The sequence below is a fragment of the Xiphophorus maculatus genome, chromosome 7 (genome assembly GCF_002775205.1).
Source record: "Xiphophorus maculatus strain JP 163 A chromosome 7, X_maculatus-5.0-male, whole genome shotgun sequence".
Taxonomy (NCBI): domain Eukaryota; kingdom Metazoa; phylum Chordata; class Actinopteri; order Cyprinodontiformes; family Poeciliidae; genus Xiphophorus; species Xiphophorus maculatus.
Genome location: NC_036449.1, coordinates 20,717,039 through 20,742,338, shown reverse-complemented (window position 1 = coordinate 20,742,338; position 25,300 = coordinate 20,717,039). Strand labels below are relative to the sequence as shown.

Here is a 25,300-nt window from a genome sequence, read left to right as displayed (position 1 = left end):
AAATAGGAAAGGTTGTTTTGAACAGATACAGTTGAGTCTAATTGAAACTCTACTTATGTAAATTAAAAACACACACAGTCAGTATCTTAAGCTGTTGTGAGTTGAAAATGAGGATAATATGTACATTTAAATATTGTGCCACAGAGATATGTGGCAGAAAAGTAAGCAATCATGTGGCCTGAATTTAAAAAAATGCCATGTTATATGCCAGACAACATATTAAATGTTGTCTGGCCCTCTCAGATAATGTAGGAATACTCTATTAAATATCCGTTAAATCACAACATCGTCCATCATCGTCTCCCTCAATCGCCTAGCCCTCTTTCACCTCTGTTAGATCATAGTGTTACAATAATACTCAAGGTCATCCTTGCCCAGTTTACATTAAAAGCCCTAAAATTCAGCCAAACATCTTCAGAGTCCCAATATTTTCTTCTCCAACTTGTTTCTCACTATTACAGATATTCAGTAAATAAATAAATGTTACTGAAATAGATATTGAGATAGCATGGTAAGGCAGGTAAAAAAAATTAATTTGGGTTGTTGGGGAGTGATGCTACAATAAAGCCTTTTCTGTCTCACAATCACAATGTAAATGTGGACTTTGCTAAAATCTACTGGGCCTTTTTTGGGAGCTGTCTGCATTGGTTGGATGAGAATACAATTCAATTTAAAAACACTTTCTTAATTCCAGAGGGAAGTTAAATGTTGTTGTAACTCATCTAATTTTCTTTAAAGAGCTGTGGTAGATGCTGATTGATGTGGGCAGGAAGGATCTAGCAGTGGTCTGTATTATATCAAATCTGAATCTGAAGAATCCTCTAATTGAAGACACTTTGTTGTCATGAGGAGGACACTCAGGGTTGTCCATAATTTATTTTAAAGAATCCTTCTTTGTACCCTCATCTCCAGTGGTTCCTCAGTAGTCCCCAAAACAGAACCAGTCTTCTTAATCAGGTTGCTGAGCCTTTTTAAGTCCCGGACTTTGATGCTGAAACCTTAACAGATGATGGCAGATGACAGTTCACTCTCCACAACAGACCTATAGACACATCATCTGTGTATGTATATAATATTCTTAACCTTAACTAAAATCTTGAGGGATTTAAGAAATTAGATCTGCTCTGTTCACATTCAAGATAAGATGATCGTTTCCACACCATGCAACAAAGCGGTCCATCACCTCTCTGTACTTTTCTTCTTGACCATTTATGTTGCACCCTGACGACTTCAGAGTCATCAAAAATATTTCTGTTGATAACAGGAGTCTGTTTTGTACTGGAGATCAGAAGTGTATAGAGCTCCTGTGCTGCTGACCACCTGGTTAGACACATGACCATCCAGTTTCACAAACTGGTCTGTTTGCCTTGTGATCATTAATCCAGGTGATTGTTGAGGCCTTCACTTGTGTCTTCAGGCTGAATTGTTTTAAATGCTATGGAGAAATCAAAGAACATAATCTTTGCAATGGTGCCTGCTTTTTGGGATTGACCTGTGTAGTAAACATTTCAGATGGGCCCATAATAAAATGAGCAATTATTATGTAGAAAAGCACTTCATGCCATTTGTTATGTATGGTGGAGGATCTGTTATTGTGGGCCAGTTTCTTTTTAGTCTCGATAGTGTCATGAAACAGTTTGAAATCCAAAAACATTTGAAAGAAAAATCTCTGTGAATGCACAAGTAAACTGAAAATGCGTCAACACCAGATCTGTCAGCAGAATGCTAGTCCATACCTAAAAACAATTCAAGACAGAAATGGTTCACCTGACCCAAAATCAACTTTGATCCTTCACCTTAGGTTTTCAGATCTAAATTCTTCAGAAACCTTATGGCGCAGCTGAAGAAAAGAGACCAGATTAGAGGACTCAGTGGACTTTATTACCTACAGAGTAACAGTTAAATATCTCCTTCAACCTTGAGAAGTGTTACTTGTAGACTGTACCTACTGCAAACAAGACTTAACCAGAAATATTAAAGATGATTTTTTTTACTAAGTATAGCATGATTTAGTTTTATGTTCTATTGATCCTTTCAACTCCTAAATGCTGAGTATTTCATCAAATGTTTTTTTTTTTTTTTTTCCTTTCTGCTGGTTCCTGGTGGCAGAAGGCCTGCCACAACTCCAGAATGAGGCCGAATGACCTTTAGTATTTTTAATGAAGTCTCAAGGGATTGCTGTCAATGTGTTCCCTTTGTCATCTCTTTCGTGACGTTGGTGTTAGTACATTATAAGATGCTTCTTTTGAATCATGCCAACATCTATTTAGCTTCAGTGTTGCCTAGCAACATGGATGACACAGACTGTGCTGATAAGCGTCCAAAAGCCTGCTGAGGATTCTGCTGTGAAAGCATCTCTGGAAAGACGTTTTGGTTGGATTGCACCTCTTAGTGAATTAAAATGTGACGTTTCTCCCTATTTTGTGGAAGTGGCCTTTTAAAATCATCGAGGAAATTGTTGAGCCAGAGGCTGCAAATGTTCACAGTCTTTAGTAGCAAAATGTTTTATGCTGAAATAAACTGTTACTGCAATTTTTACTGGTTGAAATTGGGAAAATGTTTAGCAGGGACTGGGCAAGTCTCTCATTTCATCCTCAGAACATCCCCCTATTCCCTTGTAGACTCTGTGCTACTGTCTGGCTTTTAGCGTGTTGGGAAATTATAGTTATTTCACAGCTGGAGCACCAGAGTTGCCTCACAACCTCTTGTTAAAGACACAGTAAATTTGGGGTTCCCTTTCATGAAGAAAGCAAATAAGACATATATCACACACCCTGCTGCTATAGTAGCCCACAGAAAACCACCACAGCCTCAGTTTAAGAGCTAATGCTTAGTATTAAATAGCCTTTTTTTAGGATTGCTTCATCTATATTTCACATATTCCTGCTTATCAAACGCAAAGTTTTGAACTTGACTGCAAAAAGTGAAAATGAATAAAACATTATTGAATGTAATGAAGAACATTTACGCAAAGAGCAACCAAAGCAAGGTTAACAAGGTAGAGGGAGTCAAAGCAGCATTACAAATCCATTTAAAAGTGATGTCATCAGTGTGTCCATGTCAGTTAGGACTGCCACTTATCAAGTAACATAAAGGATGCCTATCAGGGTCAGGCCTATTTGTTGTTCCTGTTGGCATGACAATTACCATGTCCCAAGTGATGCATCCTATGTTTAACACAACTGATTTCTTGGTCTCAAGCAAATATTATGATTCACATTTAATATTTAAAGAGATTGATTACCAAGGACAAAGGTTGTATTCAAGATAACTCAGAAAGACAGATCATCCTATACTAATTTAAAACAGAACACACCGTTTCATTTTTTAACTAATGGGCAAGTTCATATTTTTTGGCATCTGTGGCTACCCCAGTGCTGGTGGTGCTGTCTGCATAAAAATATGCTTTTAATGTTAAAAATAAATAAATCTAAGACCATAGATGGGTTCAGCCGGTGTGTTTGTTTGGAATCCAATTACAGTCAAGTTGCATTTGATCTGATAAAGAATAGCTCTTGTTTTTTAACAAAACAACAGGCAGAAAATGGTGGAGGGCAGCCTATTGATTTCTTGAGAGAGGGGTGACTGTTAAGGTTGATGCAGCTGCAGGAAGAGGGGCTGCCACCAGTCCAGCACAGCTTTTTGTTAGCCATTGTACTGCATGAATAATCCAGAGTATTGACATATTCTCATAGGCCTGGTACCAACATCTAATTCCTTAACTGCAAGAGACTAAAGTGTCTTCCATACACAGATTTAGTGTACATCTTGGAATAGAACACTAAAACAAATTTTGGAGACATTTTGCTATGCAAAAGTAAGATAAGAAAAAAATAGAAAATGAGACCCTAATATGATCCTCAGGTATTTGGGTTTTGGTTTCCTTTGCGGTTTCATTTTTTTGTTTATTTCATCATTGCTTTATTGTTTCATGATAGGTCTTGCCATTACTGTTACAAATGTGTTGCCATACCAGTTCATTCCTATCTGTCTAGTTTCTTCTTGTTTGTTGTACATTGGAATTTATTTCCTTATTATTTTGCCTTTTGGTTTGAACTGTTATTCTGTATTATTGCTACTTGCATTTAAATCTTAGTTGACCTTGACCATTGCTTTAAGTTTAATGTAGCTTTAGTATGTTTAGTTGCATAAACTATGCCCCTGGCTAATTTTTTATTTTAACCTTCTAAAATGCCTTTTTCAAATGGATGTCTGTGCCTTGGACCTACTTCTTCAGCTCACTTCTTGACACATATTTATATTGCAAAATTCTGTGCGGGACCCCCTTAAACTAATATTTGGTTCTGTTGATTTAACACATGCCATATGTTATTGCAGGATTTGTTTTATATTTGCTTATTTACAGTCTTTAGTTTGGGCAGAGGCGAAGAAGGAAAACCAAATATAACATGAAAATATAAGACAATGGTGAAACAAGTGGGGGAGGCTGCAAAGATGTAGCTCAATGAGGACAGATTTCCAGTTCATCATAGCAATCGTATTAGGAATTTTCCATATATTTGACATTTAAATGCATCACTAAAAAAACTGTATCATGCTAGTGAAACATGGTATTTGAGTAGAAATACTTAGCCTATCTGGAAAAAATGAGTGAAATGGTAACTTTATGGTGATTTCTGATATCCAGACTTTTTAGATTTGTGACATCCCTCTTGGCCACAGCCTTCATTTTCCATTAAATCTGACCAATGAGAGTTAAACTAAAGCCACTTATGTTGTATCTGCTCTCATCTTCAGCTGTGTGTTTTTATAAATGAAGCATGTCGTTCTCATACTTTCATAAGCAACTTCACTGTGTGTGAGAAAGGAGGGTAGCAGGAAAGTGAGGAGGCCTTTTTTGTTACTGTGGCTGCAGTCGAATGAATGCTGCACATGTGGCTTTAACAGACGCAAACACCCACTCTCGCTGAGAAGCTTCTCTTTCCTACTGTCACATCATCCCTTTCTTCTTTTGTATCCTGTTCCCAGCCAGAACACGACTCCTTTTCACTCCTTGGTTGAATTCAAACCAGCGTTGGTCTTACCCTCCCACATAAACCTCTGCTCACCTTTTTTCTCTCACCTGTGCATCTACAGCTACTTCTTTTTCATCAAATTGCCTAGCGTGTGTGTATGTGTGTGTGTGTTTACTGAATTGTCACCTTAAACTGCACTCCCAAAGTACTTCCAACCAAGTCTAATCTCTCTCTCTCTCCTGTTTTTTCTCCTCCCTCACTGCTGTTTCCCGCCTTTATCCCTGTTTGTTCTCTTAGGTCTCGGATGTTATCCTCTCTGCCGAGACACGGACATCACTTAAACTAGCCAGGTGAGCCTTAAAACCTCTGCCTCTCTCTTTTGGTCTACTGTTTCTCCTATTTCTCCTCACTACATATGCCCTTGGATGCTGCTGCAAAAATGCTGCATCACTATGTGTGCCCATCTTCATATTGATTCAGTTGTTGTCTCAGTTCAGAACCAGCAGCAGAAGAAAACATACAACTCTCTCGAGTCACACCTGTTTCCTTCCCTGTGTCAGTCACCTTGACATGCCAATGTCCGTTTGAATACCTGAAAACACAGGTTTTCAGGTATTCAAATCAAATTTGATATTTGTATATTCAGTGTGTGTTTTTATGTTGGGAACTAGAGGATTTTCTGCTTATGCAGTCACAATCAACATTTACAGGCTTTCTGTACCAAAAACAGAGAAAAAAAAATCCCTTAAATGTCAATGTCAAAAATTGATTGCATAAATATTCACCGCCTTCAAGTCAGCATTTAGTAAATACACCTTGCAAAGTATTCAAAATATTCTTATTGCTACAGATATCAAAATTAAATGTCATTATTTTAACACCGACATAAGCACTTGGATCACAAAAAAACATTTCCTAATACTACCATAGGTATGTCAGAGGCTTTAATTTACTCAGGATTGAGATCTTGATGTTGTTTTTATTTGATGTCGGCAGCAACCTGGGTTAAGCTGTGCCAAGCGCTGAAAGAAAACAAAGATCTATAGTCATGGTTCTTGAAGCTGTTTTATGTGTACCTCTGATGTTGCTCATGATCCCTTGAGTGGTGTCAACAAATTGCAAGTTCTAAACTAGGCTAACTTACCACTGTAAATTGCTATTTGAAGCTAAACTGCATGGCTACCCAGAGTCTAACTATTGTGGTTTAACCATATTCTGTTTTCAGTTTCAAGTGAAAGTTACTTTTGTTTCTTCTCGGGACAAAAATAGCAGACTGGGGTAAATCTTGAGGACAGCTATGGAAGATGAAGTGAGCAACTGAGAGCAAGTGTCAGTCCATATGGGACTTGATAGGAACAAAATGAGCAAAATTGTGAAGAAATGTAATTAGGGTTTATTTAATGTTCATTCAGCTGTTGCAGGAAGACAAAGAGGAGTAATGAATGTGCAAAACCCATAACAGACTAAACTGCTTACTCTTAACTAACATGCAGGGCTGCCAGACACAAAGTTTTTTTCATGGAGAAAACAGATACATAAAAACGTCAAAGTTATGTTGTTCTACTTGAAACTGTCACCATTATGGTGAAGTACTTTTCATATTTACAGCAAACCACAAAACTGAATTTACTCAACAACTAAATTAATTGATGGATGTTGAGCAGGTCTAATAAACACAATTCACCTTCATATGGTTTGGTTTACTTTAATGCTGCACTTTTAAATGTGAACCAACCTACATGGACATGCAGTTGCCACACATTCAGCAGCACAGACTGGGAGGAAAAACATGCATGACAACAAATAATTCAAGGAAAAAAATTGGCAACAACACGACATGTATGCAATTGTGCAATTTCTTGTTTTATCTTCAAACTTAATTGTTGTTTTCATACTGGGTCCTACCCAATACGAGTGGCGGGCAAAACAGGGAGCTGTCCATCATGTTGCTCTGGACATGAAATGAGTGGAGCAGGATAACTTCCTGTCTTTGTTTGCATTCCCTACAATTAGCTAGAGGATCACTTGCAAGTGGAGCGATGCTCACCCTCAGGTGGACCAGAGTTTGCTTGTTGCCCATGCTAGAGAACTGATGAGCTTAATTTTGATCTGAAACACAGTCAAAAGTGCAACTCTTGCTTCCAGCCATCTTTTTAACCTTGCCTGCTGATTGTTGTTTGATGGGAAGCTGATTGACATTTATGGTATATCTACAAGAATGCTATAAATTGGTAAAATTCATAGTTTTAACTTGAAGCAGCTTTCTTATCATTGATTGTGTCTTTCCTTAATGCTTAGTTCTTTTTCAAAGTCTAAATATGACCATATGTGTTTTATTCCTCAAAAAATCTCTGATTCTAAAACTAATATTGGTCATTCAGATGCCTTCAGTCTAGCAGCCATTTTTCTTGTACAATTCAAACGCAATGAGAGTAATTGATGTGAAAACTTTCCCATGTCTCTTTTCCCTACTGTCTTCATGGAGGAAAAACGTTTGTGGCATTTCCCAGCAGGTCTATTTGACCTTTTCCTCTTTGTTTAAACCCTCCTTTTCTCCTCACCCTCCATCAAACAAGCTGGGTGCTGAACCTGAAAGCCAAATGGTCCCGACCTTGGTCTGCTGCACTCTTGATACTGTATCTTAATTATTATAATGACAAAAATGGTGGTGCAGCAAGGAAGGCAGGAAGGGAGGCTGATGGTATCTTATTGTTAAATTCAACAATCTGGCAGATTGTCAGAAAAAGCCTGGGAAGATTTATTGCTCAGTGTTAAGTCAGATAAAGATCTGGTGGGTCAGGTAGATGTCAGGGATCTGCCACATCTGAAAGTGCAATGATGGGGAGAGACAGACAAATAAAACAAAAACACTGGAGGGCGGGGGGGGGGGGACAAAACAGAAACTGCTAGATAAAATTATGGGTGAAATGTGCAAACAATTTATCTTTCTGTCATCTCTGAGTAATGTGAGACTGAATGAAGAAGAATGTGGTTTGTTTTTACAATAGCTTATATTTTGGGTGTTACCATGACGATGATAGTTCTGGATAGTCTTTTACTCTTAAACTATTACTTTTAAAAGGACAATCACCTTTCCGTGTGATTATTGACGAGGGTCTTGAAGATTATGCTACAGCTACTTTGTTTGAACCCTTTACAATATGTTTTAGTCTTTATTCAAATATAAAAAGATGCAAAATGTTAAGCCTTTTCTTTTCCTGATGTTTTCCTACATAATAAACATTAAAGAAAATGCAGAAAAGCTGCCATATTAGTTCTTAGTCACACTTATCAATACTCAGTAAATGGATGATGTTTGGAAGATATTTGCTTCTTATAGATTTTTTTCTGTTTTTGTTTTTATGCCATGCTTAAATGTTTCAGGTCACCAAACATAGTTGTTGGTTTCATTCATTCAGGCAGAAAAGCTATGAAAACCAAGTGGACCCTGTGAAAAATAAATTCTTCCCATTTTAAAATCACGAATTAGCTGTGATTAAAGATGACCTCAATTTCACAAGCCAAACCAAGGCCTGATAATTACCTGACCTAGAGATGTAATACATCTTTTAAATAGAAGTTCTATGATTTTGAAACATCTTAAAAAGCAACCATCATCTAAAAATATTTAAAAAAACAGTAGAAAAGCAAAGTCACTGACATCTATTAGTTTGCAAAAGAAATGTCCAAATTCAGGTAAGAAATTTCTAATGCTTTTGGACTACAGTGAAACAAAAATGTTTCAAATAATCCATATTTGGAGAAAACATACAGCAGTGATGAACCTTCCCAGGAGAGACCAAAGTCAACCAAAAGGTGACAGTGTCCAAGATTTAGCAATAAAAAACACTCTGTAACAATGGAATGCATGGGAGTGTTCCAAGAAATAAACCACTGCTGATCCATTTACAGAAAAATATCCTGATAATATCCCCTAACGTCCATAAGACTTTAAGGAATCTATTTTGTGGACTGCTGACACAAAAACTCAACAATTTCTCAGGTGTAGATCATCTAACATCTGACCTAAAACTAACACAGCATTTCAGAAAGAGACAGTTGTACCGACAGTTAAACATGGTGCAGGTGGTGGTAGATTGAGGGTTTGGGTCTGCTTTTCACTTCCCCAAGTACTGGGTGGCTACTCATAATCGATGGAATCAAAAAATGTTGCTCCCTACCAGAATATTCTGTCAGAGAATGTTCACCTGCTTGTACAGCTTTTTTCCCTTAATGAATGAAATCATCAGTGGAAACTATTTGGGGGGTAACCAAATTATCTTGGTTGAACCCAAGATATTCAGTACTAAAATTTGTTTCATGTGAAACATTAAATGTGACAAAACAGAAAAAAAAAAAAAAAAAAAAAAAAATGGAGGAATTATGTGCAGGGTCCTACCCATTTTCACAGCACTGTAAATGTTATTCACTGGTGGTGTCTAAGGACACACACAGAGAAAGAGAGGGAGAGAGAGACGGGGAGGGAAAAAGGGATGTTTGTCAGCCACTGCAGCAGTGATGTAATGGTCCAGACTCCCCCTACTCCTCAGGCTAGATTCTTTTATTGTCCATGTTTCCTTCCTGGTTCTCTCTTTTCTCCAATCTCTCATCTGCATGGTTTGCCCCCCCACCCCCACCTTTTCTTTATTGTGGCATGCATATCAAACATTTAAACATGTATGCAAAATATACTATATTGCCAAATGTAACTGCTTGTTTGTCTTAACGCACATTCATTTGAGCAACATCCCATAATAAGCCAACCTTTCTCAACTATAATACCTGCAACTCTTCAGGGAAGGCTTGCACATGATTTAGGAGAACGTTTCGTATGACTTTTATTTATTTTTTTGTAAAGGCATTGTTGTTTGAGATGAGCTTTAGTCTTTGACCTAGTATTTCATACTGAAAAACTGCTTTTTGAGCATTTCAAATATATATAGGTCTGTTCAGATAAAGGATGCTGGGTTTTGTTTGTGACATGTAGATACAAATAAATAAACATGTTAACATAATCAACTCTGCCCACAGAGTAAGAACAACTAAAATTAATCAGTTTTATTTAACTAAACTAACTCACCTTTACTTAACTAAAGTTAACCCTTGAGAAGCTAAAATTCACTCAGTTTGCCTTTTGAAAGAACTCTACTAGTAAACTTATTTCATATCCACAATTAATTTGAAGGTTTTTTTCTTTTGTCCAATACGGTAAAAAATATTTTAAGAATCTTTTGGTAGCTTTCACATCTTACTTCATTTTATCTTCTTATTGGCATTTTCCTCATTCATGTTATTACGACTTTTAATTTAACAATGCCATTTGAGTGTCCCACCAATGATCAAGCATGTTCAAACTGAAGTTCAATATGTGCACAATTTGAATTGAAACATTAAGCTATCTAACAGTTTTATAGGAATTTGATTGGCTGATGGGGTTTATTGAGAAAATGGATGATACATTTGAGGCAAAGAGGAAGCACACACTTCATACAGCTTTAAAATAATAGAATTAGTAAATTTAATTGGACAGTCCAGAGTAGAATGTTGTAAAAAGTTGTGTTACCACATACTGAGCAAGGCTCTCCATGAATGTTTGTATTGTATTTAACAGGTGACCAATGGCAAACAGTATAATGACATGCTCTCAGGGACACTGGAAACTTTCCTTTGACTAACATGCCCAGATAGTTAGCAATGAACCTAATATATGCTTTGTGATTGTCGTCATAGTTTTGAACAGTTCTAATGTTGACCTAGGTTTGGCACTGGTTGAAATGTCAAAGCAGGTCACCCTAAGGGTGAAATCAATCGACCAAACAAACATCACAGCAATTCTTCCAGTGACTGGAGCAATGTGTGACTAAAAACCTAAATGTCAGCCCCAGAAGGAAAAGTCAAGGTCAATCCAAACCGGGTTACTTAGAATTATTGCTAAACTTCATAGTAATCCATTCAATACTATTCAAAACTTACAGATTTGAAGTAGCTAAGAAGAAATTGTGAAAATTTGATACCCCTGCAGAATGTTCAAAATGGTTATATTTCTCTGAATGTAACTGCAGTCTAAAGATAGATAACTTTAAACTGCAGTATCATATAGGTGGAGGTGAAGGCCATAGTCCAAGAGCACATATTCATTAATAATTAATACACAATTCTCACATAAAATATTCTATATAAGCTACTTTCATAGTACTGAATAATCTAAAACTTTATTTTCTCACAGTCATCAAGAGATCAGCACAAAATACCGCTCTGTGTAGATTCATTCAAAAAAATTTTAGGCGGCTGCATTTTCACAGCAAGCAGAGCTTGATCACTAGAAAGACATCGACGAACACACACACACACACACGCACACGCACACACACACACACACACACACACACACACACACACACACACACACACACACACACACACACACACACACACACACACACACGCACGCACACGCCCACGCACACACACACACACACACCCCCACACACACATATGCCACCTTTTACAGACTACATTAAATGAGGGCTGACAGGTGACTGCAAGATGTGCAGTCTCAGGAGACACAACAAAGCACTTTCTCTGTTCGTGTGCTTAATCAGGATGTGTGTATATTCAGGGTCACATCTCTGTGTGTTTGTGTGTTGCATAAGAGAAATACAGCATTGCCACTCTGGCCATAAGTATGAAGAGAATCCTAAATGGTAGATATAAAACCTTTATTGTGCCTAGTGAGTTGTAAAAATGCATTGTGGTTTAAGAATGATATTAAATGCAATTAATCTCTTTGGTAACAAAATGCACAAATTAATTTATTCTATCTTGGTTTCAATAAGGACTCTCTCCTATTGCATATTTGTAAGAAATTGCGATGGGCGATTAAGGGCTTAAATTATATTACTGTGATTTATTTATTGTGATAACCATAAAAGTGATGATAAAAATTATTAAAAAATTACTATAACATTTAGGACCCCACAAACACAAATATTGCTTTAAGAATGAAACCATTTATTAAATAGCTGACTTCTAGTTAATTTAATATTTTGCTGTTTTAACACAAAAATAGTTCAAACGGCATGCAACAAGCCCAGCCAATTTTGGGGTTTGGAAACATCATAAAGTAGAGCTTTTTAATGTTAAACAAATTGTTATTTTTATAACAGGAATACTTTTCTCCAATAATGACATATATTGTGGTAATTTCCCATTCATTTCTAATTGGAAGTAATTTTGGAGTTATCAATCAAGAATGGTTTGTTTGAAAGTCAAAGCCCCAACATTAGGACCAAATAAAAATACAGCTTTCTGCACCAGTAAAATGTTTAGTGTGGAGGTTTTTCTAACAAAGAGCATTTTATATGTCGGTTATAAAAACATTTTTGGTGCATTTTAGGATTGATCAGAAAGACAGCATGTTGACAGAAAACTAAAAAATGTAAAGCTCAGCATTGTAATGGACCTTACCAAGCTCCGCCCACAACCGACCCACGTGACCGCAAGTCTCACAAACACAGCCTGGCAGCGCGTTGTTTCTATGTAAACATCAGTGTTGTATAAAGTACTGAAATCTCAGAGTCAAGTAAAAGTATAAGTACCTCTCCAAAATATGACTTTGGTAAAAGTCCAAGTCACTGACTGAAATGTTACTTGAGTTAAAGTCTTAAAGTATCTAAAACTTCTTGTACTTAAGTATGGAAATTACTGTAAAAATGGATGTACTCAAGTAATATAATGAAAAGTACAAGTAAAAAGTAAAACAAAGCAAATGCAGTTTGAATGACATTTTTTATATTTTGGTAAACTTGTCAAATACACTTAAAATAATGTACCCAACCAAGTGCAGGCAAAATTAAACCTGCTAATAGATATACCTGCAGGCATCATTTAGTTAAGAAAATTAGGTGCTTTACCTATAGCACAAGGTTAACTTAACCTGCTTTACAACGGAACCAGCTTCTTAGTATACCCTCCAGGACAGAAAATACAAAGTTTTTGTAAGCCTTAAGTTTTCCCTTCAAGTAAGGTCAGTGCTGAAAATGAGAAAAATAAATAGTACAGAAAATGCGGCCAACATGAAGAAAAAGAGCTGTTACGATTACTCTACTTCACAAATCAGTGAATCAGTCAATGCTACAGTCAGTAGGTGGTGCACACAACTGGTCATTATGCAAAAGAAAAAAAGAATTGGGAGGGAAATGCAGCTTATTGGCATCTGTAAACCTGTTTTTGAACTTGCATGCCTTTCCTATATTCGTTAAATTTAGTCTAAATTGCTATCGCTATGGCTTCTGTCCCCCCTTGAACAGAGGAGTCTAGGTAGCCTGCTACAGTCAACATTAGGCCTAAGCTAAATACACCATGTGTGGAACTGAAATAATGCCAAACAAAGTTAATTTATGGTCAAGATTTCACAATACAGTAGTGTCTAGTGACCAAGCTATAGTTACTGAAACAGGAGGATCATAACCATTTCATAAGACGCTACCTCGATGTGTTTCTTCAAGTTGGACGGGGAGTTTTTGTAAGATAGAATTTCCACATCTTCGGGCAGGAATAACATAAACTGCATGCGGTACGACGAATCTTTAACACCCACGAAAGAGTGTATTGTGTTTAAATAAGGCCATGGGCTCTCATCACCAGCTGGTGGTTCCCCTGGAGCCGTGTCCGACGTAGTTGCAGTCGTTGTGGTCTCCGTCTCCTCCTCCATGTGGCTGCTGCTGATTGCGAGACTTGCTTTGTGTTTAATGGGAGAAGCGAAACAGGTGTATCCTATTGGAGGTGATGAACAAGCCCAGGCAAGTAGGCTACCGACTTTGTTCGGTAGCCTGCTTGCTACTTGCTAATCAGTAGGTGGGGTCAAAACACTTTGTTTCTCTCTCTCTCTTTTTTGTAATGAGTAACTAAACCACACATTGAAAATGTATCGGAGTAAAAGTACGCAATTAAGTTCGGAAATATAGTGAAGTAAAAGTGAAAGTCATCAAAAATTTTCATACTCGAGGAAAGTATGAAGTACTCCAAAATATACTTAAGTAAAGTAGTGAAGTATTTTTACTTCGTTACTATACAACACTGGTAAACATGACTAGATTAGTGCATCATTTCTACCGGATTTTCACAATATATCAGCTACTACAATGGACAGAGGAACTAACAAGTTCATGTCATCATCTGGGAGGAGGTTACTGGTTTCTCAGTCACAAGCTGGTTGCAAACCTGAGGCCAGCAGGTTCAGTCAGTTATGGTAGATCTGAAATTTAGTTTGATGACCTCAATATTGGAAGCTACAGACTGATAGGAGGAACCAAAGAGCTCTGTAAAGGTAAAGGCAAATCTTCTGAAGTTGGGCTATAATTAATTTAATTTCACATAATTACCGCGGTAGAAGCCATTTGTTTGTTAAAAGTTTCTGAAATATATTTGTTCTATTTGATGTTTGTTGTGAATGATGTAAACTCACAAACTAACGAGGTAATTAGTCCAACTTTTAGAAACTACAGCGGCTGTAATGCGCCACAGCAAAGGTAAACAAAGGTAAAATAACCCCATAAATAAACAAAGGTAAAATAATAAAAATAAGGTGATCAACTCAAAACCACTCCTACCTTTTTACACTCTCTCTCTGTAGTTTAAGCACACCTGTTACCGTGGCAACTGCCTGCTCCCCGCAAGACGAGCAAAGATTACGTTAAAAACATAACACTCAGTCCGTTACGATATCAAGTTTCCAGGCTTGATATTTATTTCTCGATTATTAATCAGCGCTTCCCTGAACACAGCGATGGTTGACTGACTAGCTGTACTTGGTGCTAGAGTGGCTAACACGAGTAATAGTTTAGTACAAAGCCTTTTCTGCTAAAATAAAATCTTTAGTGTATGTCAGATACAGACACATTGCATATTGAACTGTTTGGCTAACGTAAGACTGTGTAGCAGACAGGCTTCAAGGTGTAGAAGTTGTATCAGTTCTGCCATTATGCTGTACTTAGCTAATGGGAAGCTAACGGTGTGTTTGTGAGACGGCCACACACGTGACCACGTAGAATGGGCATCAGCCAATGAAAAGCAGCCCCTCTGGTAAGGTCCATCCTTATAAATAGGCAAAAGTGGGAAATTTAAATAAAAAACAACAAAAGACTCAACGGCATGTTGCATAAAAAGTATGTATTTCCTTTGTTACGATGGAGGATATTAACAGATGTTTATTTTGTTCTTGGTCCCACACTTTGTACAGCAGGGGATGACTTATTGTTATTATTCAGAAAAGCTGGGGTTTTGTGCAATGGGAAAAAGATTTAAAATAGCTGTCTGAGTCATACCATTGAAAACTGAGGACTTCAGGAAGCATTTACAAAAGACATGAGACTGCAGGAAAAAAATATTTTCCACATATCCAGATATAATGATAGTGGTGACAGTGGTCATGCGGTGGGTTTCGTGTTCGATTTCCACTCTGTCCACCTCTGCCATGTCCTTGGGCAAGACACTTCATCTGTGCTGCTGGTGGTGGTCAGATGGCATGGCAGCCTTGCCTCTGTCAGTGTCCCTAAGGGTAGCTGTGGCTACTATCCAGTAGCTTGATGATTGCCACCCTCAGCATGCATGCTGAGGATGGCAGTGAATAACTGACTGAGGATGAGAGTTCACAGGCGCTGCTTTAAATCACTATAACATGTGATTTAAAGCTGTTTCTGGCTAGTATTTGACAGATTGTTTTTGTAAGTTTCTGATTGTTTTTTATGTCCACAGTGAGGCCACTATGCCACTCTGCCATCTTAGAACTGTTATAAAAGTAACTAAAAATGCAGTTATGAGGTGATAGATGAAGTGTCATAAGTTGTCTACGGTATGTTGTCTCCTGGGGTAATGCATGCTGTGTGGGCAGCAAGCCACAGGAAATAAAGCCCTGTCCAAGGCCTCTGTCTAATGTGTGACTCACAAGTGACCCTCAGCTGATCTAGAGCTGAAGCAATAACAAAAAAAAAAAATCTGTCTTCTCCTGTGATTATTTGCATCTCTGAGCTGTAGGCTGGCACTGGTTTCATTTCAGTCAATTCATAACTCCTATTATGTGTGAAGGGTGCTCATATATGGAAAAAATAGTGGAGGAAGTTGTTGCTAAATGTGAAAAACCTGACAGTCATTGTTACACTTGTCATACTGAAACTGTCAGACTGTCAACTGTGCAGCCTTGGAGAAAAGCATTGATTGCATATTTAATTTACAAATGATGGGGAGGTCACAGTTTAGACCTCATCTGTTACTAGGCCAGAAATGTTTACTGATCAAAAAGTTACTTTGAAGTGAGTGTTTTTGTAGGAAAACTACTCAGTGGAAATTTTTGTGGATAAAAAGTTGAATTCAAATTGGAAGAAACATTGCCTCAAATTTGGTCCGCAATTTTACTCTTGGGTTTTCTTCTTCAAAAATTCTGCAATGTTGTTTTTTTTTCATCAAGCAGAAATATTTTTTCTGACATGCTCCTTCACTTTCACCTCATCACAGTCTTGAACATCAAAGAACATCAAAGCTACATGAATTTCAAAACTTGCATTTATGTTCAAAACTGAACTTTTCAGCACTTTAAATATTCCTATATCTCAGTAAAATTAGTGGCCATTTAAAAAAAAAGGGTTAGTTTAGTTCAGACTTGAGCATAAAGCTTCTTTTGCACGTTTATAAATTAACTCTATTACCATCCAATGCGTCCAACCATATCTTCCTTTCATTTATCCTTCAGAACACCCATTTATCCAGTGATATGAGAACATTAAGAGACATTTTCTAATATATGGAAGAAAAGGCTCTTGGCAATGCTGACTCCCTCAGCCAAGCTCATCAGAATGTAAAGTCTATGCTAATAAAGATCTATCATGCAGTACATTTTATAATGTCACTGATGTACTGATATCTGTGAATATGAGAGTGGAGAAAATGTTCATATCAGTCTATTAGTTGCATGCTGTTTCTTTTTTAAAGGAAATATTTGCAAATCAAAGCATGAAATCAGAAGTGCAGAAGTTCGAGTCCAATTTTAAGTAGCTGAGAGGCAATACTTTATGAGTAAGACATTAGAGTCACATAAAATTATGCTGTTATTAAATAACTCAAAATAGTCTGAACAATAACTTAGTCTCCTAACTGAGTGCGTCAAAGGATTTAATGATTCCAGGTGTGTATCTATGTTGTCTTGGTTACTATGTACACCGTACCATCCATATTTATTGGCACACCCACTCAGAACATGTAGAAAGTTTTTTTTCAGCTTTTGGAGAAACAAAATCAAATATGAAAACTGCTGAAGTTCTTGAACTGTGATTTTTGGATCACTGTTGTCCTCACTGTTTGCATGGTGACAGATTAACATCCTTGTCCAGCCTGGTTTGCCACAGGTTACTTTGCGTTTAAAAACGCAGATCTTATCTTACTGAACTGCAATTATCTAAATCAGGTGCGTTAAAGTAGGACTCATCTAAAACATGCAGGGCAGTGTGCCTTGAAAAACCAGGACTGGGAAACACGGTCACAACACAATGAGTATCTTAACCCTTGGACATCAAGAGAATCTGACATCAGAGTGTATGCTGGATTTTGGGGTGGTGTAGGCACTAAAAAGCAGTAGAGAAGCAGGCGGGCGGCAGCAGTGATGCACAACACCATGAATAATGCAGAGAGTCATTAAGTTAAATACGGGGTTTCCAAATTAGTGAGGAATCTTTGTTTTGTGGCGTTTGTGGGAAATCACTTTATTGCTGTGACTGTTTGTACATCTGTCTTAGGTTAACGTCATGTTCTTTGTCTTTTCCATTTCAAAGAGAGGAAAACTTTGTGCCATTTTTATCCAAAAACTAAAGGAACATAACTTTATAGAACATTTTAAAACACTGTAACTAGTTTAAAAAAGTAAAGTGTAAATAAAAGAAGTGGGTGTATCCCATAATGATTTTATCAAAACACAAACTCTGACTGAGTTCACTTTAAAATTAAAAGTAGAATCTTTCTAAACATTTTTGGATGGATTATTTATACATCACAGTGTAGTGTAGCCTAGATGACATGCACTTAATGAGAAAACGTTTTGAGACTTGAGACTTGAAACTTGAGTTGGAGATTGACATGATCTTGAAATTGGAAAAAAAAATTTTGTTTTTTTGTCATTATTAACAGGTCCAACTTGGAGTATTTATCACTTGGCTTTTTCAAGAACCTCAGTTCCCACGTTGTGACATTTTGGAGCAACAGAGATTCCTTGGATTCTTCTTGACTCATCCTCCAAAGTCCCTGACCACATAAAGAGGTAAGAACTCAACCTCATATGGACACATAGCCAACTCTCTTTACAGTCACAATCAATTAGCATTTTCACCAAAAATGAAATCAGTTTATTGATTACTCTCGGTACAATATCGTGACAGAAATGGCGCTTCACATCTCATCATGCTGGCAGCAATGTGGAATTTGTGCAACACAATTAAAAAGTCAACACCAGCTAAAACCATTTTACTGCATCAAACTAATTCTGCTCAGACTCACACAGCAATAAAGTCCTGAAGCACTGAGATGTGATGAATATCTGTCAGAGTGGGAAAAAAGTAACATTTAAAGTGAGAGAAAGAGAAACAAAGACAGAAAGAATGGCTGCTACCTCCGCAGATGAAATGGCTGTGTGGGTGGATGTACATGTGAGTGCAGGCTGCTCGGAGCTATGAGTGGGAAGCGGGTACTGAGTGGGAAGAGGAGAGCTGCTTTAGTGAGACAATCAACACCAAGACCCACTGAAAAGCAGTCACGCTCTCATGACTTATATGTTTTGTGAACCTGTAGAATGACAGCAGGTATTCAGGTTGGATCGGATTCTTGAAGATTGGCTGCTGAATGAGGATCTGTAGACGTGGGTTTCTTTCTATTATTCACAAAATACAAAATGATGATTCAGATTATTGCAAAGTTTTATTAATGAACAAAACAGCATGGTTTACATTTGATACAACATTTTGCGGTCAAGTCAAATGGTAAAACAAATAGTTAAAACAGTCAGGTGGACTTTTTTTGTGACAAAAGTAAAAACATCAAGATTTTTCAACTGACAACTTAAATATAGTTGCATGATGTAGAAAGATTTCCCTGCCCGTGTAACGTGTGTAATTCTCTTAAACTCTGTACATTTGGTCACATTTCAACGCAAACTTTTCTGTTTTTACCTTTATTTTTTGTGGAGTGAAATAGGATGACATTGATTAATTTTGTTTTATAAATGAAAATATGAAATGATGGCCAGCATTTGCCTTCAGTCTCCATTCGTCAATACTTTGTAGAACCATCTTTTACTGCAGTTACAGTTGCAGGTATTTTGGGATATGTCTTTAGCAGCTTTGCACATCTGCACACTGACATTTTTGTCAATTTTTAAATGCCAAAAAAGCCTAAGTTATGTCTGTTAGGAAAGTCTTGACAGAGATCCCAAAGTCTCAAAAAGTTTTCTCTCAGAAATGATCCATTTATTTTTGTTCAGGAAATTTCACTAGTTTTCACCATTGGGTGCGTTTAGATAGATGTACAGTGTTAGTTTTCCAACACCTATAGTGTTTTGCTTGTAAACCAAAAAGACCCCCCAAATTTGCTCTCTTTTGACCAAAGTGTCTTACTTGTCATACCTCAAACATGACTTATAACTTTCTCACATAAATCTCTTTGCCATTGACACAAACCTTAGAAACTGGTAATTTTGCAAGGCAATGAACATTTTTTTACTGCCAAATCATTTGAAATAGTTTTGGTACATGTCAAGTAAATGTTTAAATTTACTTGACAAGTAAATTTAAACATTTACTTGTTACCTGGATTTAAAAAGCCAGGTATAACTAATACTATATTTAATCTAATTAGATATGAAAGAATTAATTAAGAAAGTAAAACCAAATGTTGCCATCATGTAATGAAAATTGCAATAGAAGATAAATATGAATGAGAAACAATGCTCAGTGTGTGTGCATGCATGCATGCATGCATGCACACACACTGAGCATGCATGCATGCACACAGATAAATTCTGGGTTTATCCAGAATGAAAACCCAGTTTTCATTCTGGATAAACTGGGTTTAATCTTAGGTGGGAAATTTGTTTTAAGAATCTGTTCCATCTGGGAAAATATGGTCCAAGTCCCTCTAAAGTCTATCTTTGTTTACTCTTCCTCATCCTCTCTGTTTGTTTATATTTGGGCAACAGTGAGCTTAGGTATTAAAATCCTTTTTGGATTGCTTTAGAGTACTTGAGAATTCATGCATGCAGGGAGAGAACATGCATCTCCATGCAGGAAAAATTCTGTAGGCTGGGATTTGACCTTTTGTTGCAAGGCAATGGTTGCTAACGCAGCGTGAACGTGCCAACCAGTACTAAATTAATTTGGTAAATTTTAAAGAAAAAGGATATCTGTAGATTAGGCATATTACTGGATTAAATAGATTGCTCAGAGGTGCACTTTATTACTGCTTTAAAAGTTTTACCACTTTATGTCAACATTCATTTATTTCTTGGATGTAAATTTGCTGAAGCAGCATTTGCATTTTACTTACAGCTGCAGAAAAAAAATTGCTCTCACAAACTGACAGTGTATAGAAAAGTCTTAAAAGGGTGAGTTGTTTATTCCAGGTAATGTAAAAAATTGTATATTTACCATTTTCACACATTTTGAGAGAGACCAGTTAAGAAGTCACCATGTCAGGATGAAAATTACTGATTGGCATAATTCAGTGATAAGCTAATTTTTTCAATTATAAAGTAGTCTAGGATTTTAAAAAATATTCTTGAAGAAAACAAAGCATGAGTGTTATGATTTATCATGACTACTTGTCAAATAAGGACAAGCTATCATATCTTTACCACCCCATGAAGTGAATATTAAATAATTGTAGTTTATCTGAATCTTTAAAAAAAAACATTAACCTTTTTGAAACTCAGATTTTAGCTGCCAGCACATGTATTTATTCCATAAACACAAAGCCTCACTTATAAACATTAAATATTCTCTGATTGTAAAACTTATGCTGAAATCTTTTAGAAAAACTGCTAATATGGCACATCACCCTAAACAAACCTCATGCTAAAACAAGGTGCTGGCGGCGCTGTACTTCAGGCTCTTTATCTTTAGCAGGTATAGGGAGGCTGGTTACAGTTGACAGAAAAATGCATTGAGCTAAACAAAGGCCCATAATGGAAGGACATTTGTGAGACTGTAAACGCCTGGAAGAGTTTCACCTTCCAGCTGAGCAATATCCATAAACACAACTAGAGCCACAGTAAAATTTAGATCAGGGGTGCGAAGGGTCACTATACCTTTTACTTTACATTTACTTTGTTAGCCTATCACAGGGGTGCCCAAATCCACTCCTCTAGCTATTATCCTGCAACTGTTGGATATATCCCTTTTCTGATACACTTGGATAAAATGACTGAATTTCCTCATCAGCATGTCATTCAGCTCTGCAGAGGCCTGGCAATGAGCCATTTATTTCATCCAGGTGTGTTGGAGAGCTGTAGGATAGAAGCTCTGAAGGACTGGACTAGGATGCTGGAATGGGCTTTTGCATGAAATCATACAGGTTTGTGGTTGTCACAGTGTGAAAATGAAGGAATAAAAACATTTTCCCAAAGCATTATAATTTAATATATTCTTGCTAGTTCCTTATAGACACTAAGTGCTCATATACAGTAACAAACCTGAAGTATTCCTTTATAAAATTGTGCATGAGCACATTCACAGTTACACTCCAAGGCACAATAACTTGTATCCCTTGCCTCTCTGACTCCTGCAGCGATAGGGGCCTCAGAAGAGAGCCCTGCAATGCAGCATCTGTGTGACGTGCATGCGCGTGGACACGCCGACACACACACCCCAACACGCGCGCACACACGTTCAGCGAGATGGCAGCATGTAAAGTGCTCAGCTCGTAGGAGGGAGATGAGGCAACGGAGAGCGCGGTTATAAGAGTGCTGAAGCCCGATGAAAGGTGGAGGAGTGAGTAGGCGGAACAAAGGTGGTAGGAGGAGGAGGCAGGTGAGGATGAGGAAGAAATAACAGGTGGGAAGAAGCTCTCTAAGTGCTCGGGAAGAGAAGGAAGCAAATAAGATTGATGGACATGAAAAATTGATTTCTTTATCAGCTCAGTCATTACATTGTCTGGAAAATCGTCTAGCAAGATATTCTAGCAAGGATGACAATTTATCAACTTCATCTCTTGATGATGGACACTCTTTTTGTGTCTGTGCTGCACAGACACGACAGAAAATAGTTTCAAAATCCCTGGAAATGAACCGCCAGAAAATTCAGTTTGCATAATAATCCTAAGGGACCCTTTGACAGCTGCATAATGTCACCATTAGAATTAGCTTTACTAATTGCTATAATTATATTGAAGAGATATTATAAAAGGACAAACCGCATGTGATTAGTCTATTGATAGTTTGTTGATCAAAGATAATTTATGTAAATGTTTGTAAAATTGGCAATAGAATACAAACTACATCTGTAACAATAGCCTTTTTTTTCTTTTTGAAGGATTTTACAGCTTTAGTTATTAAATTAATATTACAGTTGAACTTCAAGTATGAAAAGTCGACAGTGTTTCAAACTTTTATTGTTTAACTGGGATCACAAAGATAGACTTTTTACTTTAGCACTTCAAAACACTTGATTTCTACTTTACTGAGTTCTTCTGAGAGGTGACAAATGCAAACCAAATCAAATATATATATTTTTTTCAGATTTTCCCTCCAAATGGGCTGCCCATTTCTATTTTGAGGCAGTGGGCATGATGAAAAACATGCTGTGCATGTTTTGTCTAGACTGCACTTTTAATGGTGTGTCTGCAATGTATCTTCTTTTGACAGCAGTTCTGTTGTTTTTGCATGAATTGTGCTTCACTGGATAAAACGTGTTCGCAGGTCTTCCTTGTATTGCAGCACAGGGACTTCATAATATTGGGGCAACCAATGAGATAATGTCTTTATGGGAATGTGAGGCAATGAAATTGCATCGTATTTATATGAAATGCATCTCAGTCAATTAGAATATTATATAAAAGCTAATCTATTTCAGAAATTCAATTTAAAAACTTAAATTGATGTGTTTTACAGATTGATTACACATAGTTATATAGTTCAAGTGTTTATTACTATTCATTTTGGTGCCTGTAGAGTCAATAAAAAACAAAAATGCAGTCTCTCAATAGACATTTAATATTACATAATGTTTTTACATGTTGACCAACATAAAAATGTGTTATTTTTACATGAAATATGTATTTCATATTTGAATTTAATGAGATTATAAAGACAATTTTGTAGAGAGATTATATTGAAATAAATTCCTCAGCTGGTGTTCAGTTCATAAGTCTGAATAAGTATTCTAAAGCAGAAAAAGTAGGGCCCAAATCCGCTCATTGGTTCATAAATCATCTCCATTTTTCCCAAGTATAGACAAACCACCTATCTGCATCAACCAACCCATCTGGCCAGGTGCCGTTGGCTTTATGCCAGTTAGAACCAACCTGATGTCTACTGGAAAAACTATCACATTAGCATCTTACATAACCTCAGTCATATAGGAGACTACATATTCTGAATCTTGACTTTGTTATATTTTTTCTTTCATGGTTTGTATGATCAATTGTCTACATATGCATCCTTTAAACTCATGTTTCATGTATTTTTTATATTACATGTGAATTAAAAATGCAATATAGTTGTAATGTCTTGCAGTAATTCAAATTTTGGAGAAACTGAATATTGAGTGTTTATTAGAAGTGAACTATAATCTTTTAAATAAACAGAAGTCAGTCTTTTTTCATTGATGTAATAAATTTTTTACCTTTTTTTTATTATTTATATGCTTTTTTAAATTATAGAGATGCACCTATACTGAGAAAAAAAAAACATTTTTTTTTCTCCTTTTGTTTTTTTCAGTATCAATAAAATACCTCTGTATTGCAGCCTAGTTTTTATTTTAAGATTATATGAAAACAATGATTTTTGTTGTGACCAGAATTGTGATGTGCTATACCGGTTTCTGCTGTTTTGTATCAGATTTTGCTTCCTTATGATTCTCTTACTTTATTACAAACTGTAAATCATATTGTATGCAAAATATCTTGTGCAGAGCTCTGCTGGTTTTCAGAAAACCAGATCAATGTGCTTTCTCTCCTCCCCCACTCACACTGTGATCCTGGCCACCATTCACAGTGATCTTAGTGCATCTGGAAATTAGCCAGAGCTCAAAGTGACCTTCATCACCAGACAGACGGCACACATTCAGAGCACCAGAACAGCATCCTAAAGTCTATATTTTATACCTCTTCCAATCTATGAAGTGCTTTTCAAATGTGGATTTTCCATGGATGCAATGGCAAACAGATAACACATTGCATACAAGGAACTATGGAGATGACACATGTACTCAACGACATGAAGAAATACACCTTTGTAAAGCTTGTCAGCATGTGCAGAGTTTTACAAATCAACTAAGGTTTCATCATTATTGATGTTCTATATCGGCTTGAGTCATCCTGCTCCCCGTGGTGGTACAGCGTTTCCTGGAGTGGTAGGAATTTTGGGTATCAACAATTCTTACAGAGATTGCATAAACAGATTGCATGTTACTGAAGAGGTAATTGACTTGCACAATCAAAGAAAAGGATACACAAAGGAAGTTCCCACAGTACGACCCTGGAAATGACCCTGGTTGGGAGTTAGGACTTTTTGGATGGACCTCAAACTAAATATGGAGCCTTGCAGTTGGAGAGTCCTCAGCATTTCTTTCTAAGTTTAATCTTCTCAACATTTTTTGCTAACCTCTGCCATTACTGTCTCTGTAGAGATATAAACCCTCTCAATTACCCATTAATTCTCATTGACAAACAATAAATTGAATTGAAATTAATTGAATCAAGCCTTTCAAGAAATATAATAAGCAGTAAAATCGGATTATTTCACAACATTTATTTCCTGAGATACAAATTAAAGCAATCACAACTGCCCAGCATTGTGATTGCTTACATGGTTATTCCTCTCAGGAAACACATCTAGCGGGGTTTAATTATGAATGATTTTTTAAATATTACAAACTTCCAATGAGTTAGAGGTATATTTAATTCTGTTTCCAAGTTAACCACTGTGAACTTGTCATGAATTATTCCTTCAGATAGTTATAGCAATCCTGATTGTAGCTTTGCTTTTTCTTTCCTCCCCTTTTAAAATCCATTCCACCTACACATTTTTGCATGGGTCGGAGTGGCCGTATGTGCCTTCAAAGAATATTTGCTCT

General features: G+C 36.8%; 1 protein-coding gene across 1 annotated transcript in view; it reads left to right on the top strand.

Moving 5' to 3' along the window:
* LOC102232284 (microtubule-associated protein 2) overlaps positions 1–25,300 on the top strand; it is an 83,462-nt gene that overhangs the window by 19,297 nt on the left and 38,865 nt on the right. Inside the window, exons 2-3 of the mRNA XM_023336624.1 lie at positions 5,274–5,326; positions 18,150–18,279. The gene's annotated coding sequence lies outside the window, so the exon portion shown is untranslated. The remainder of the gene's footprint in view (positions 1–5,273; positions 5,327–18,149; positions 18,280–25,300) is intronic.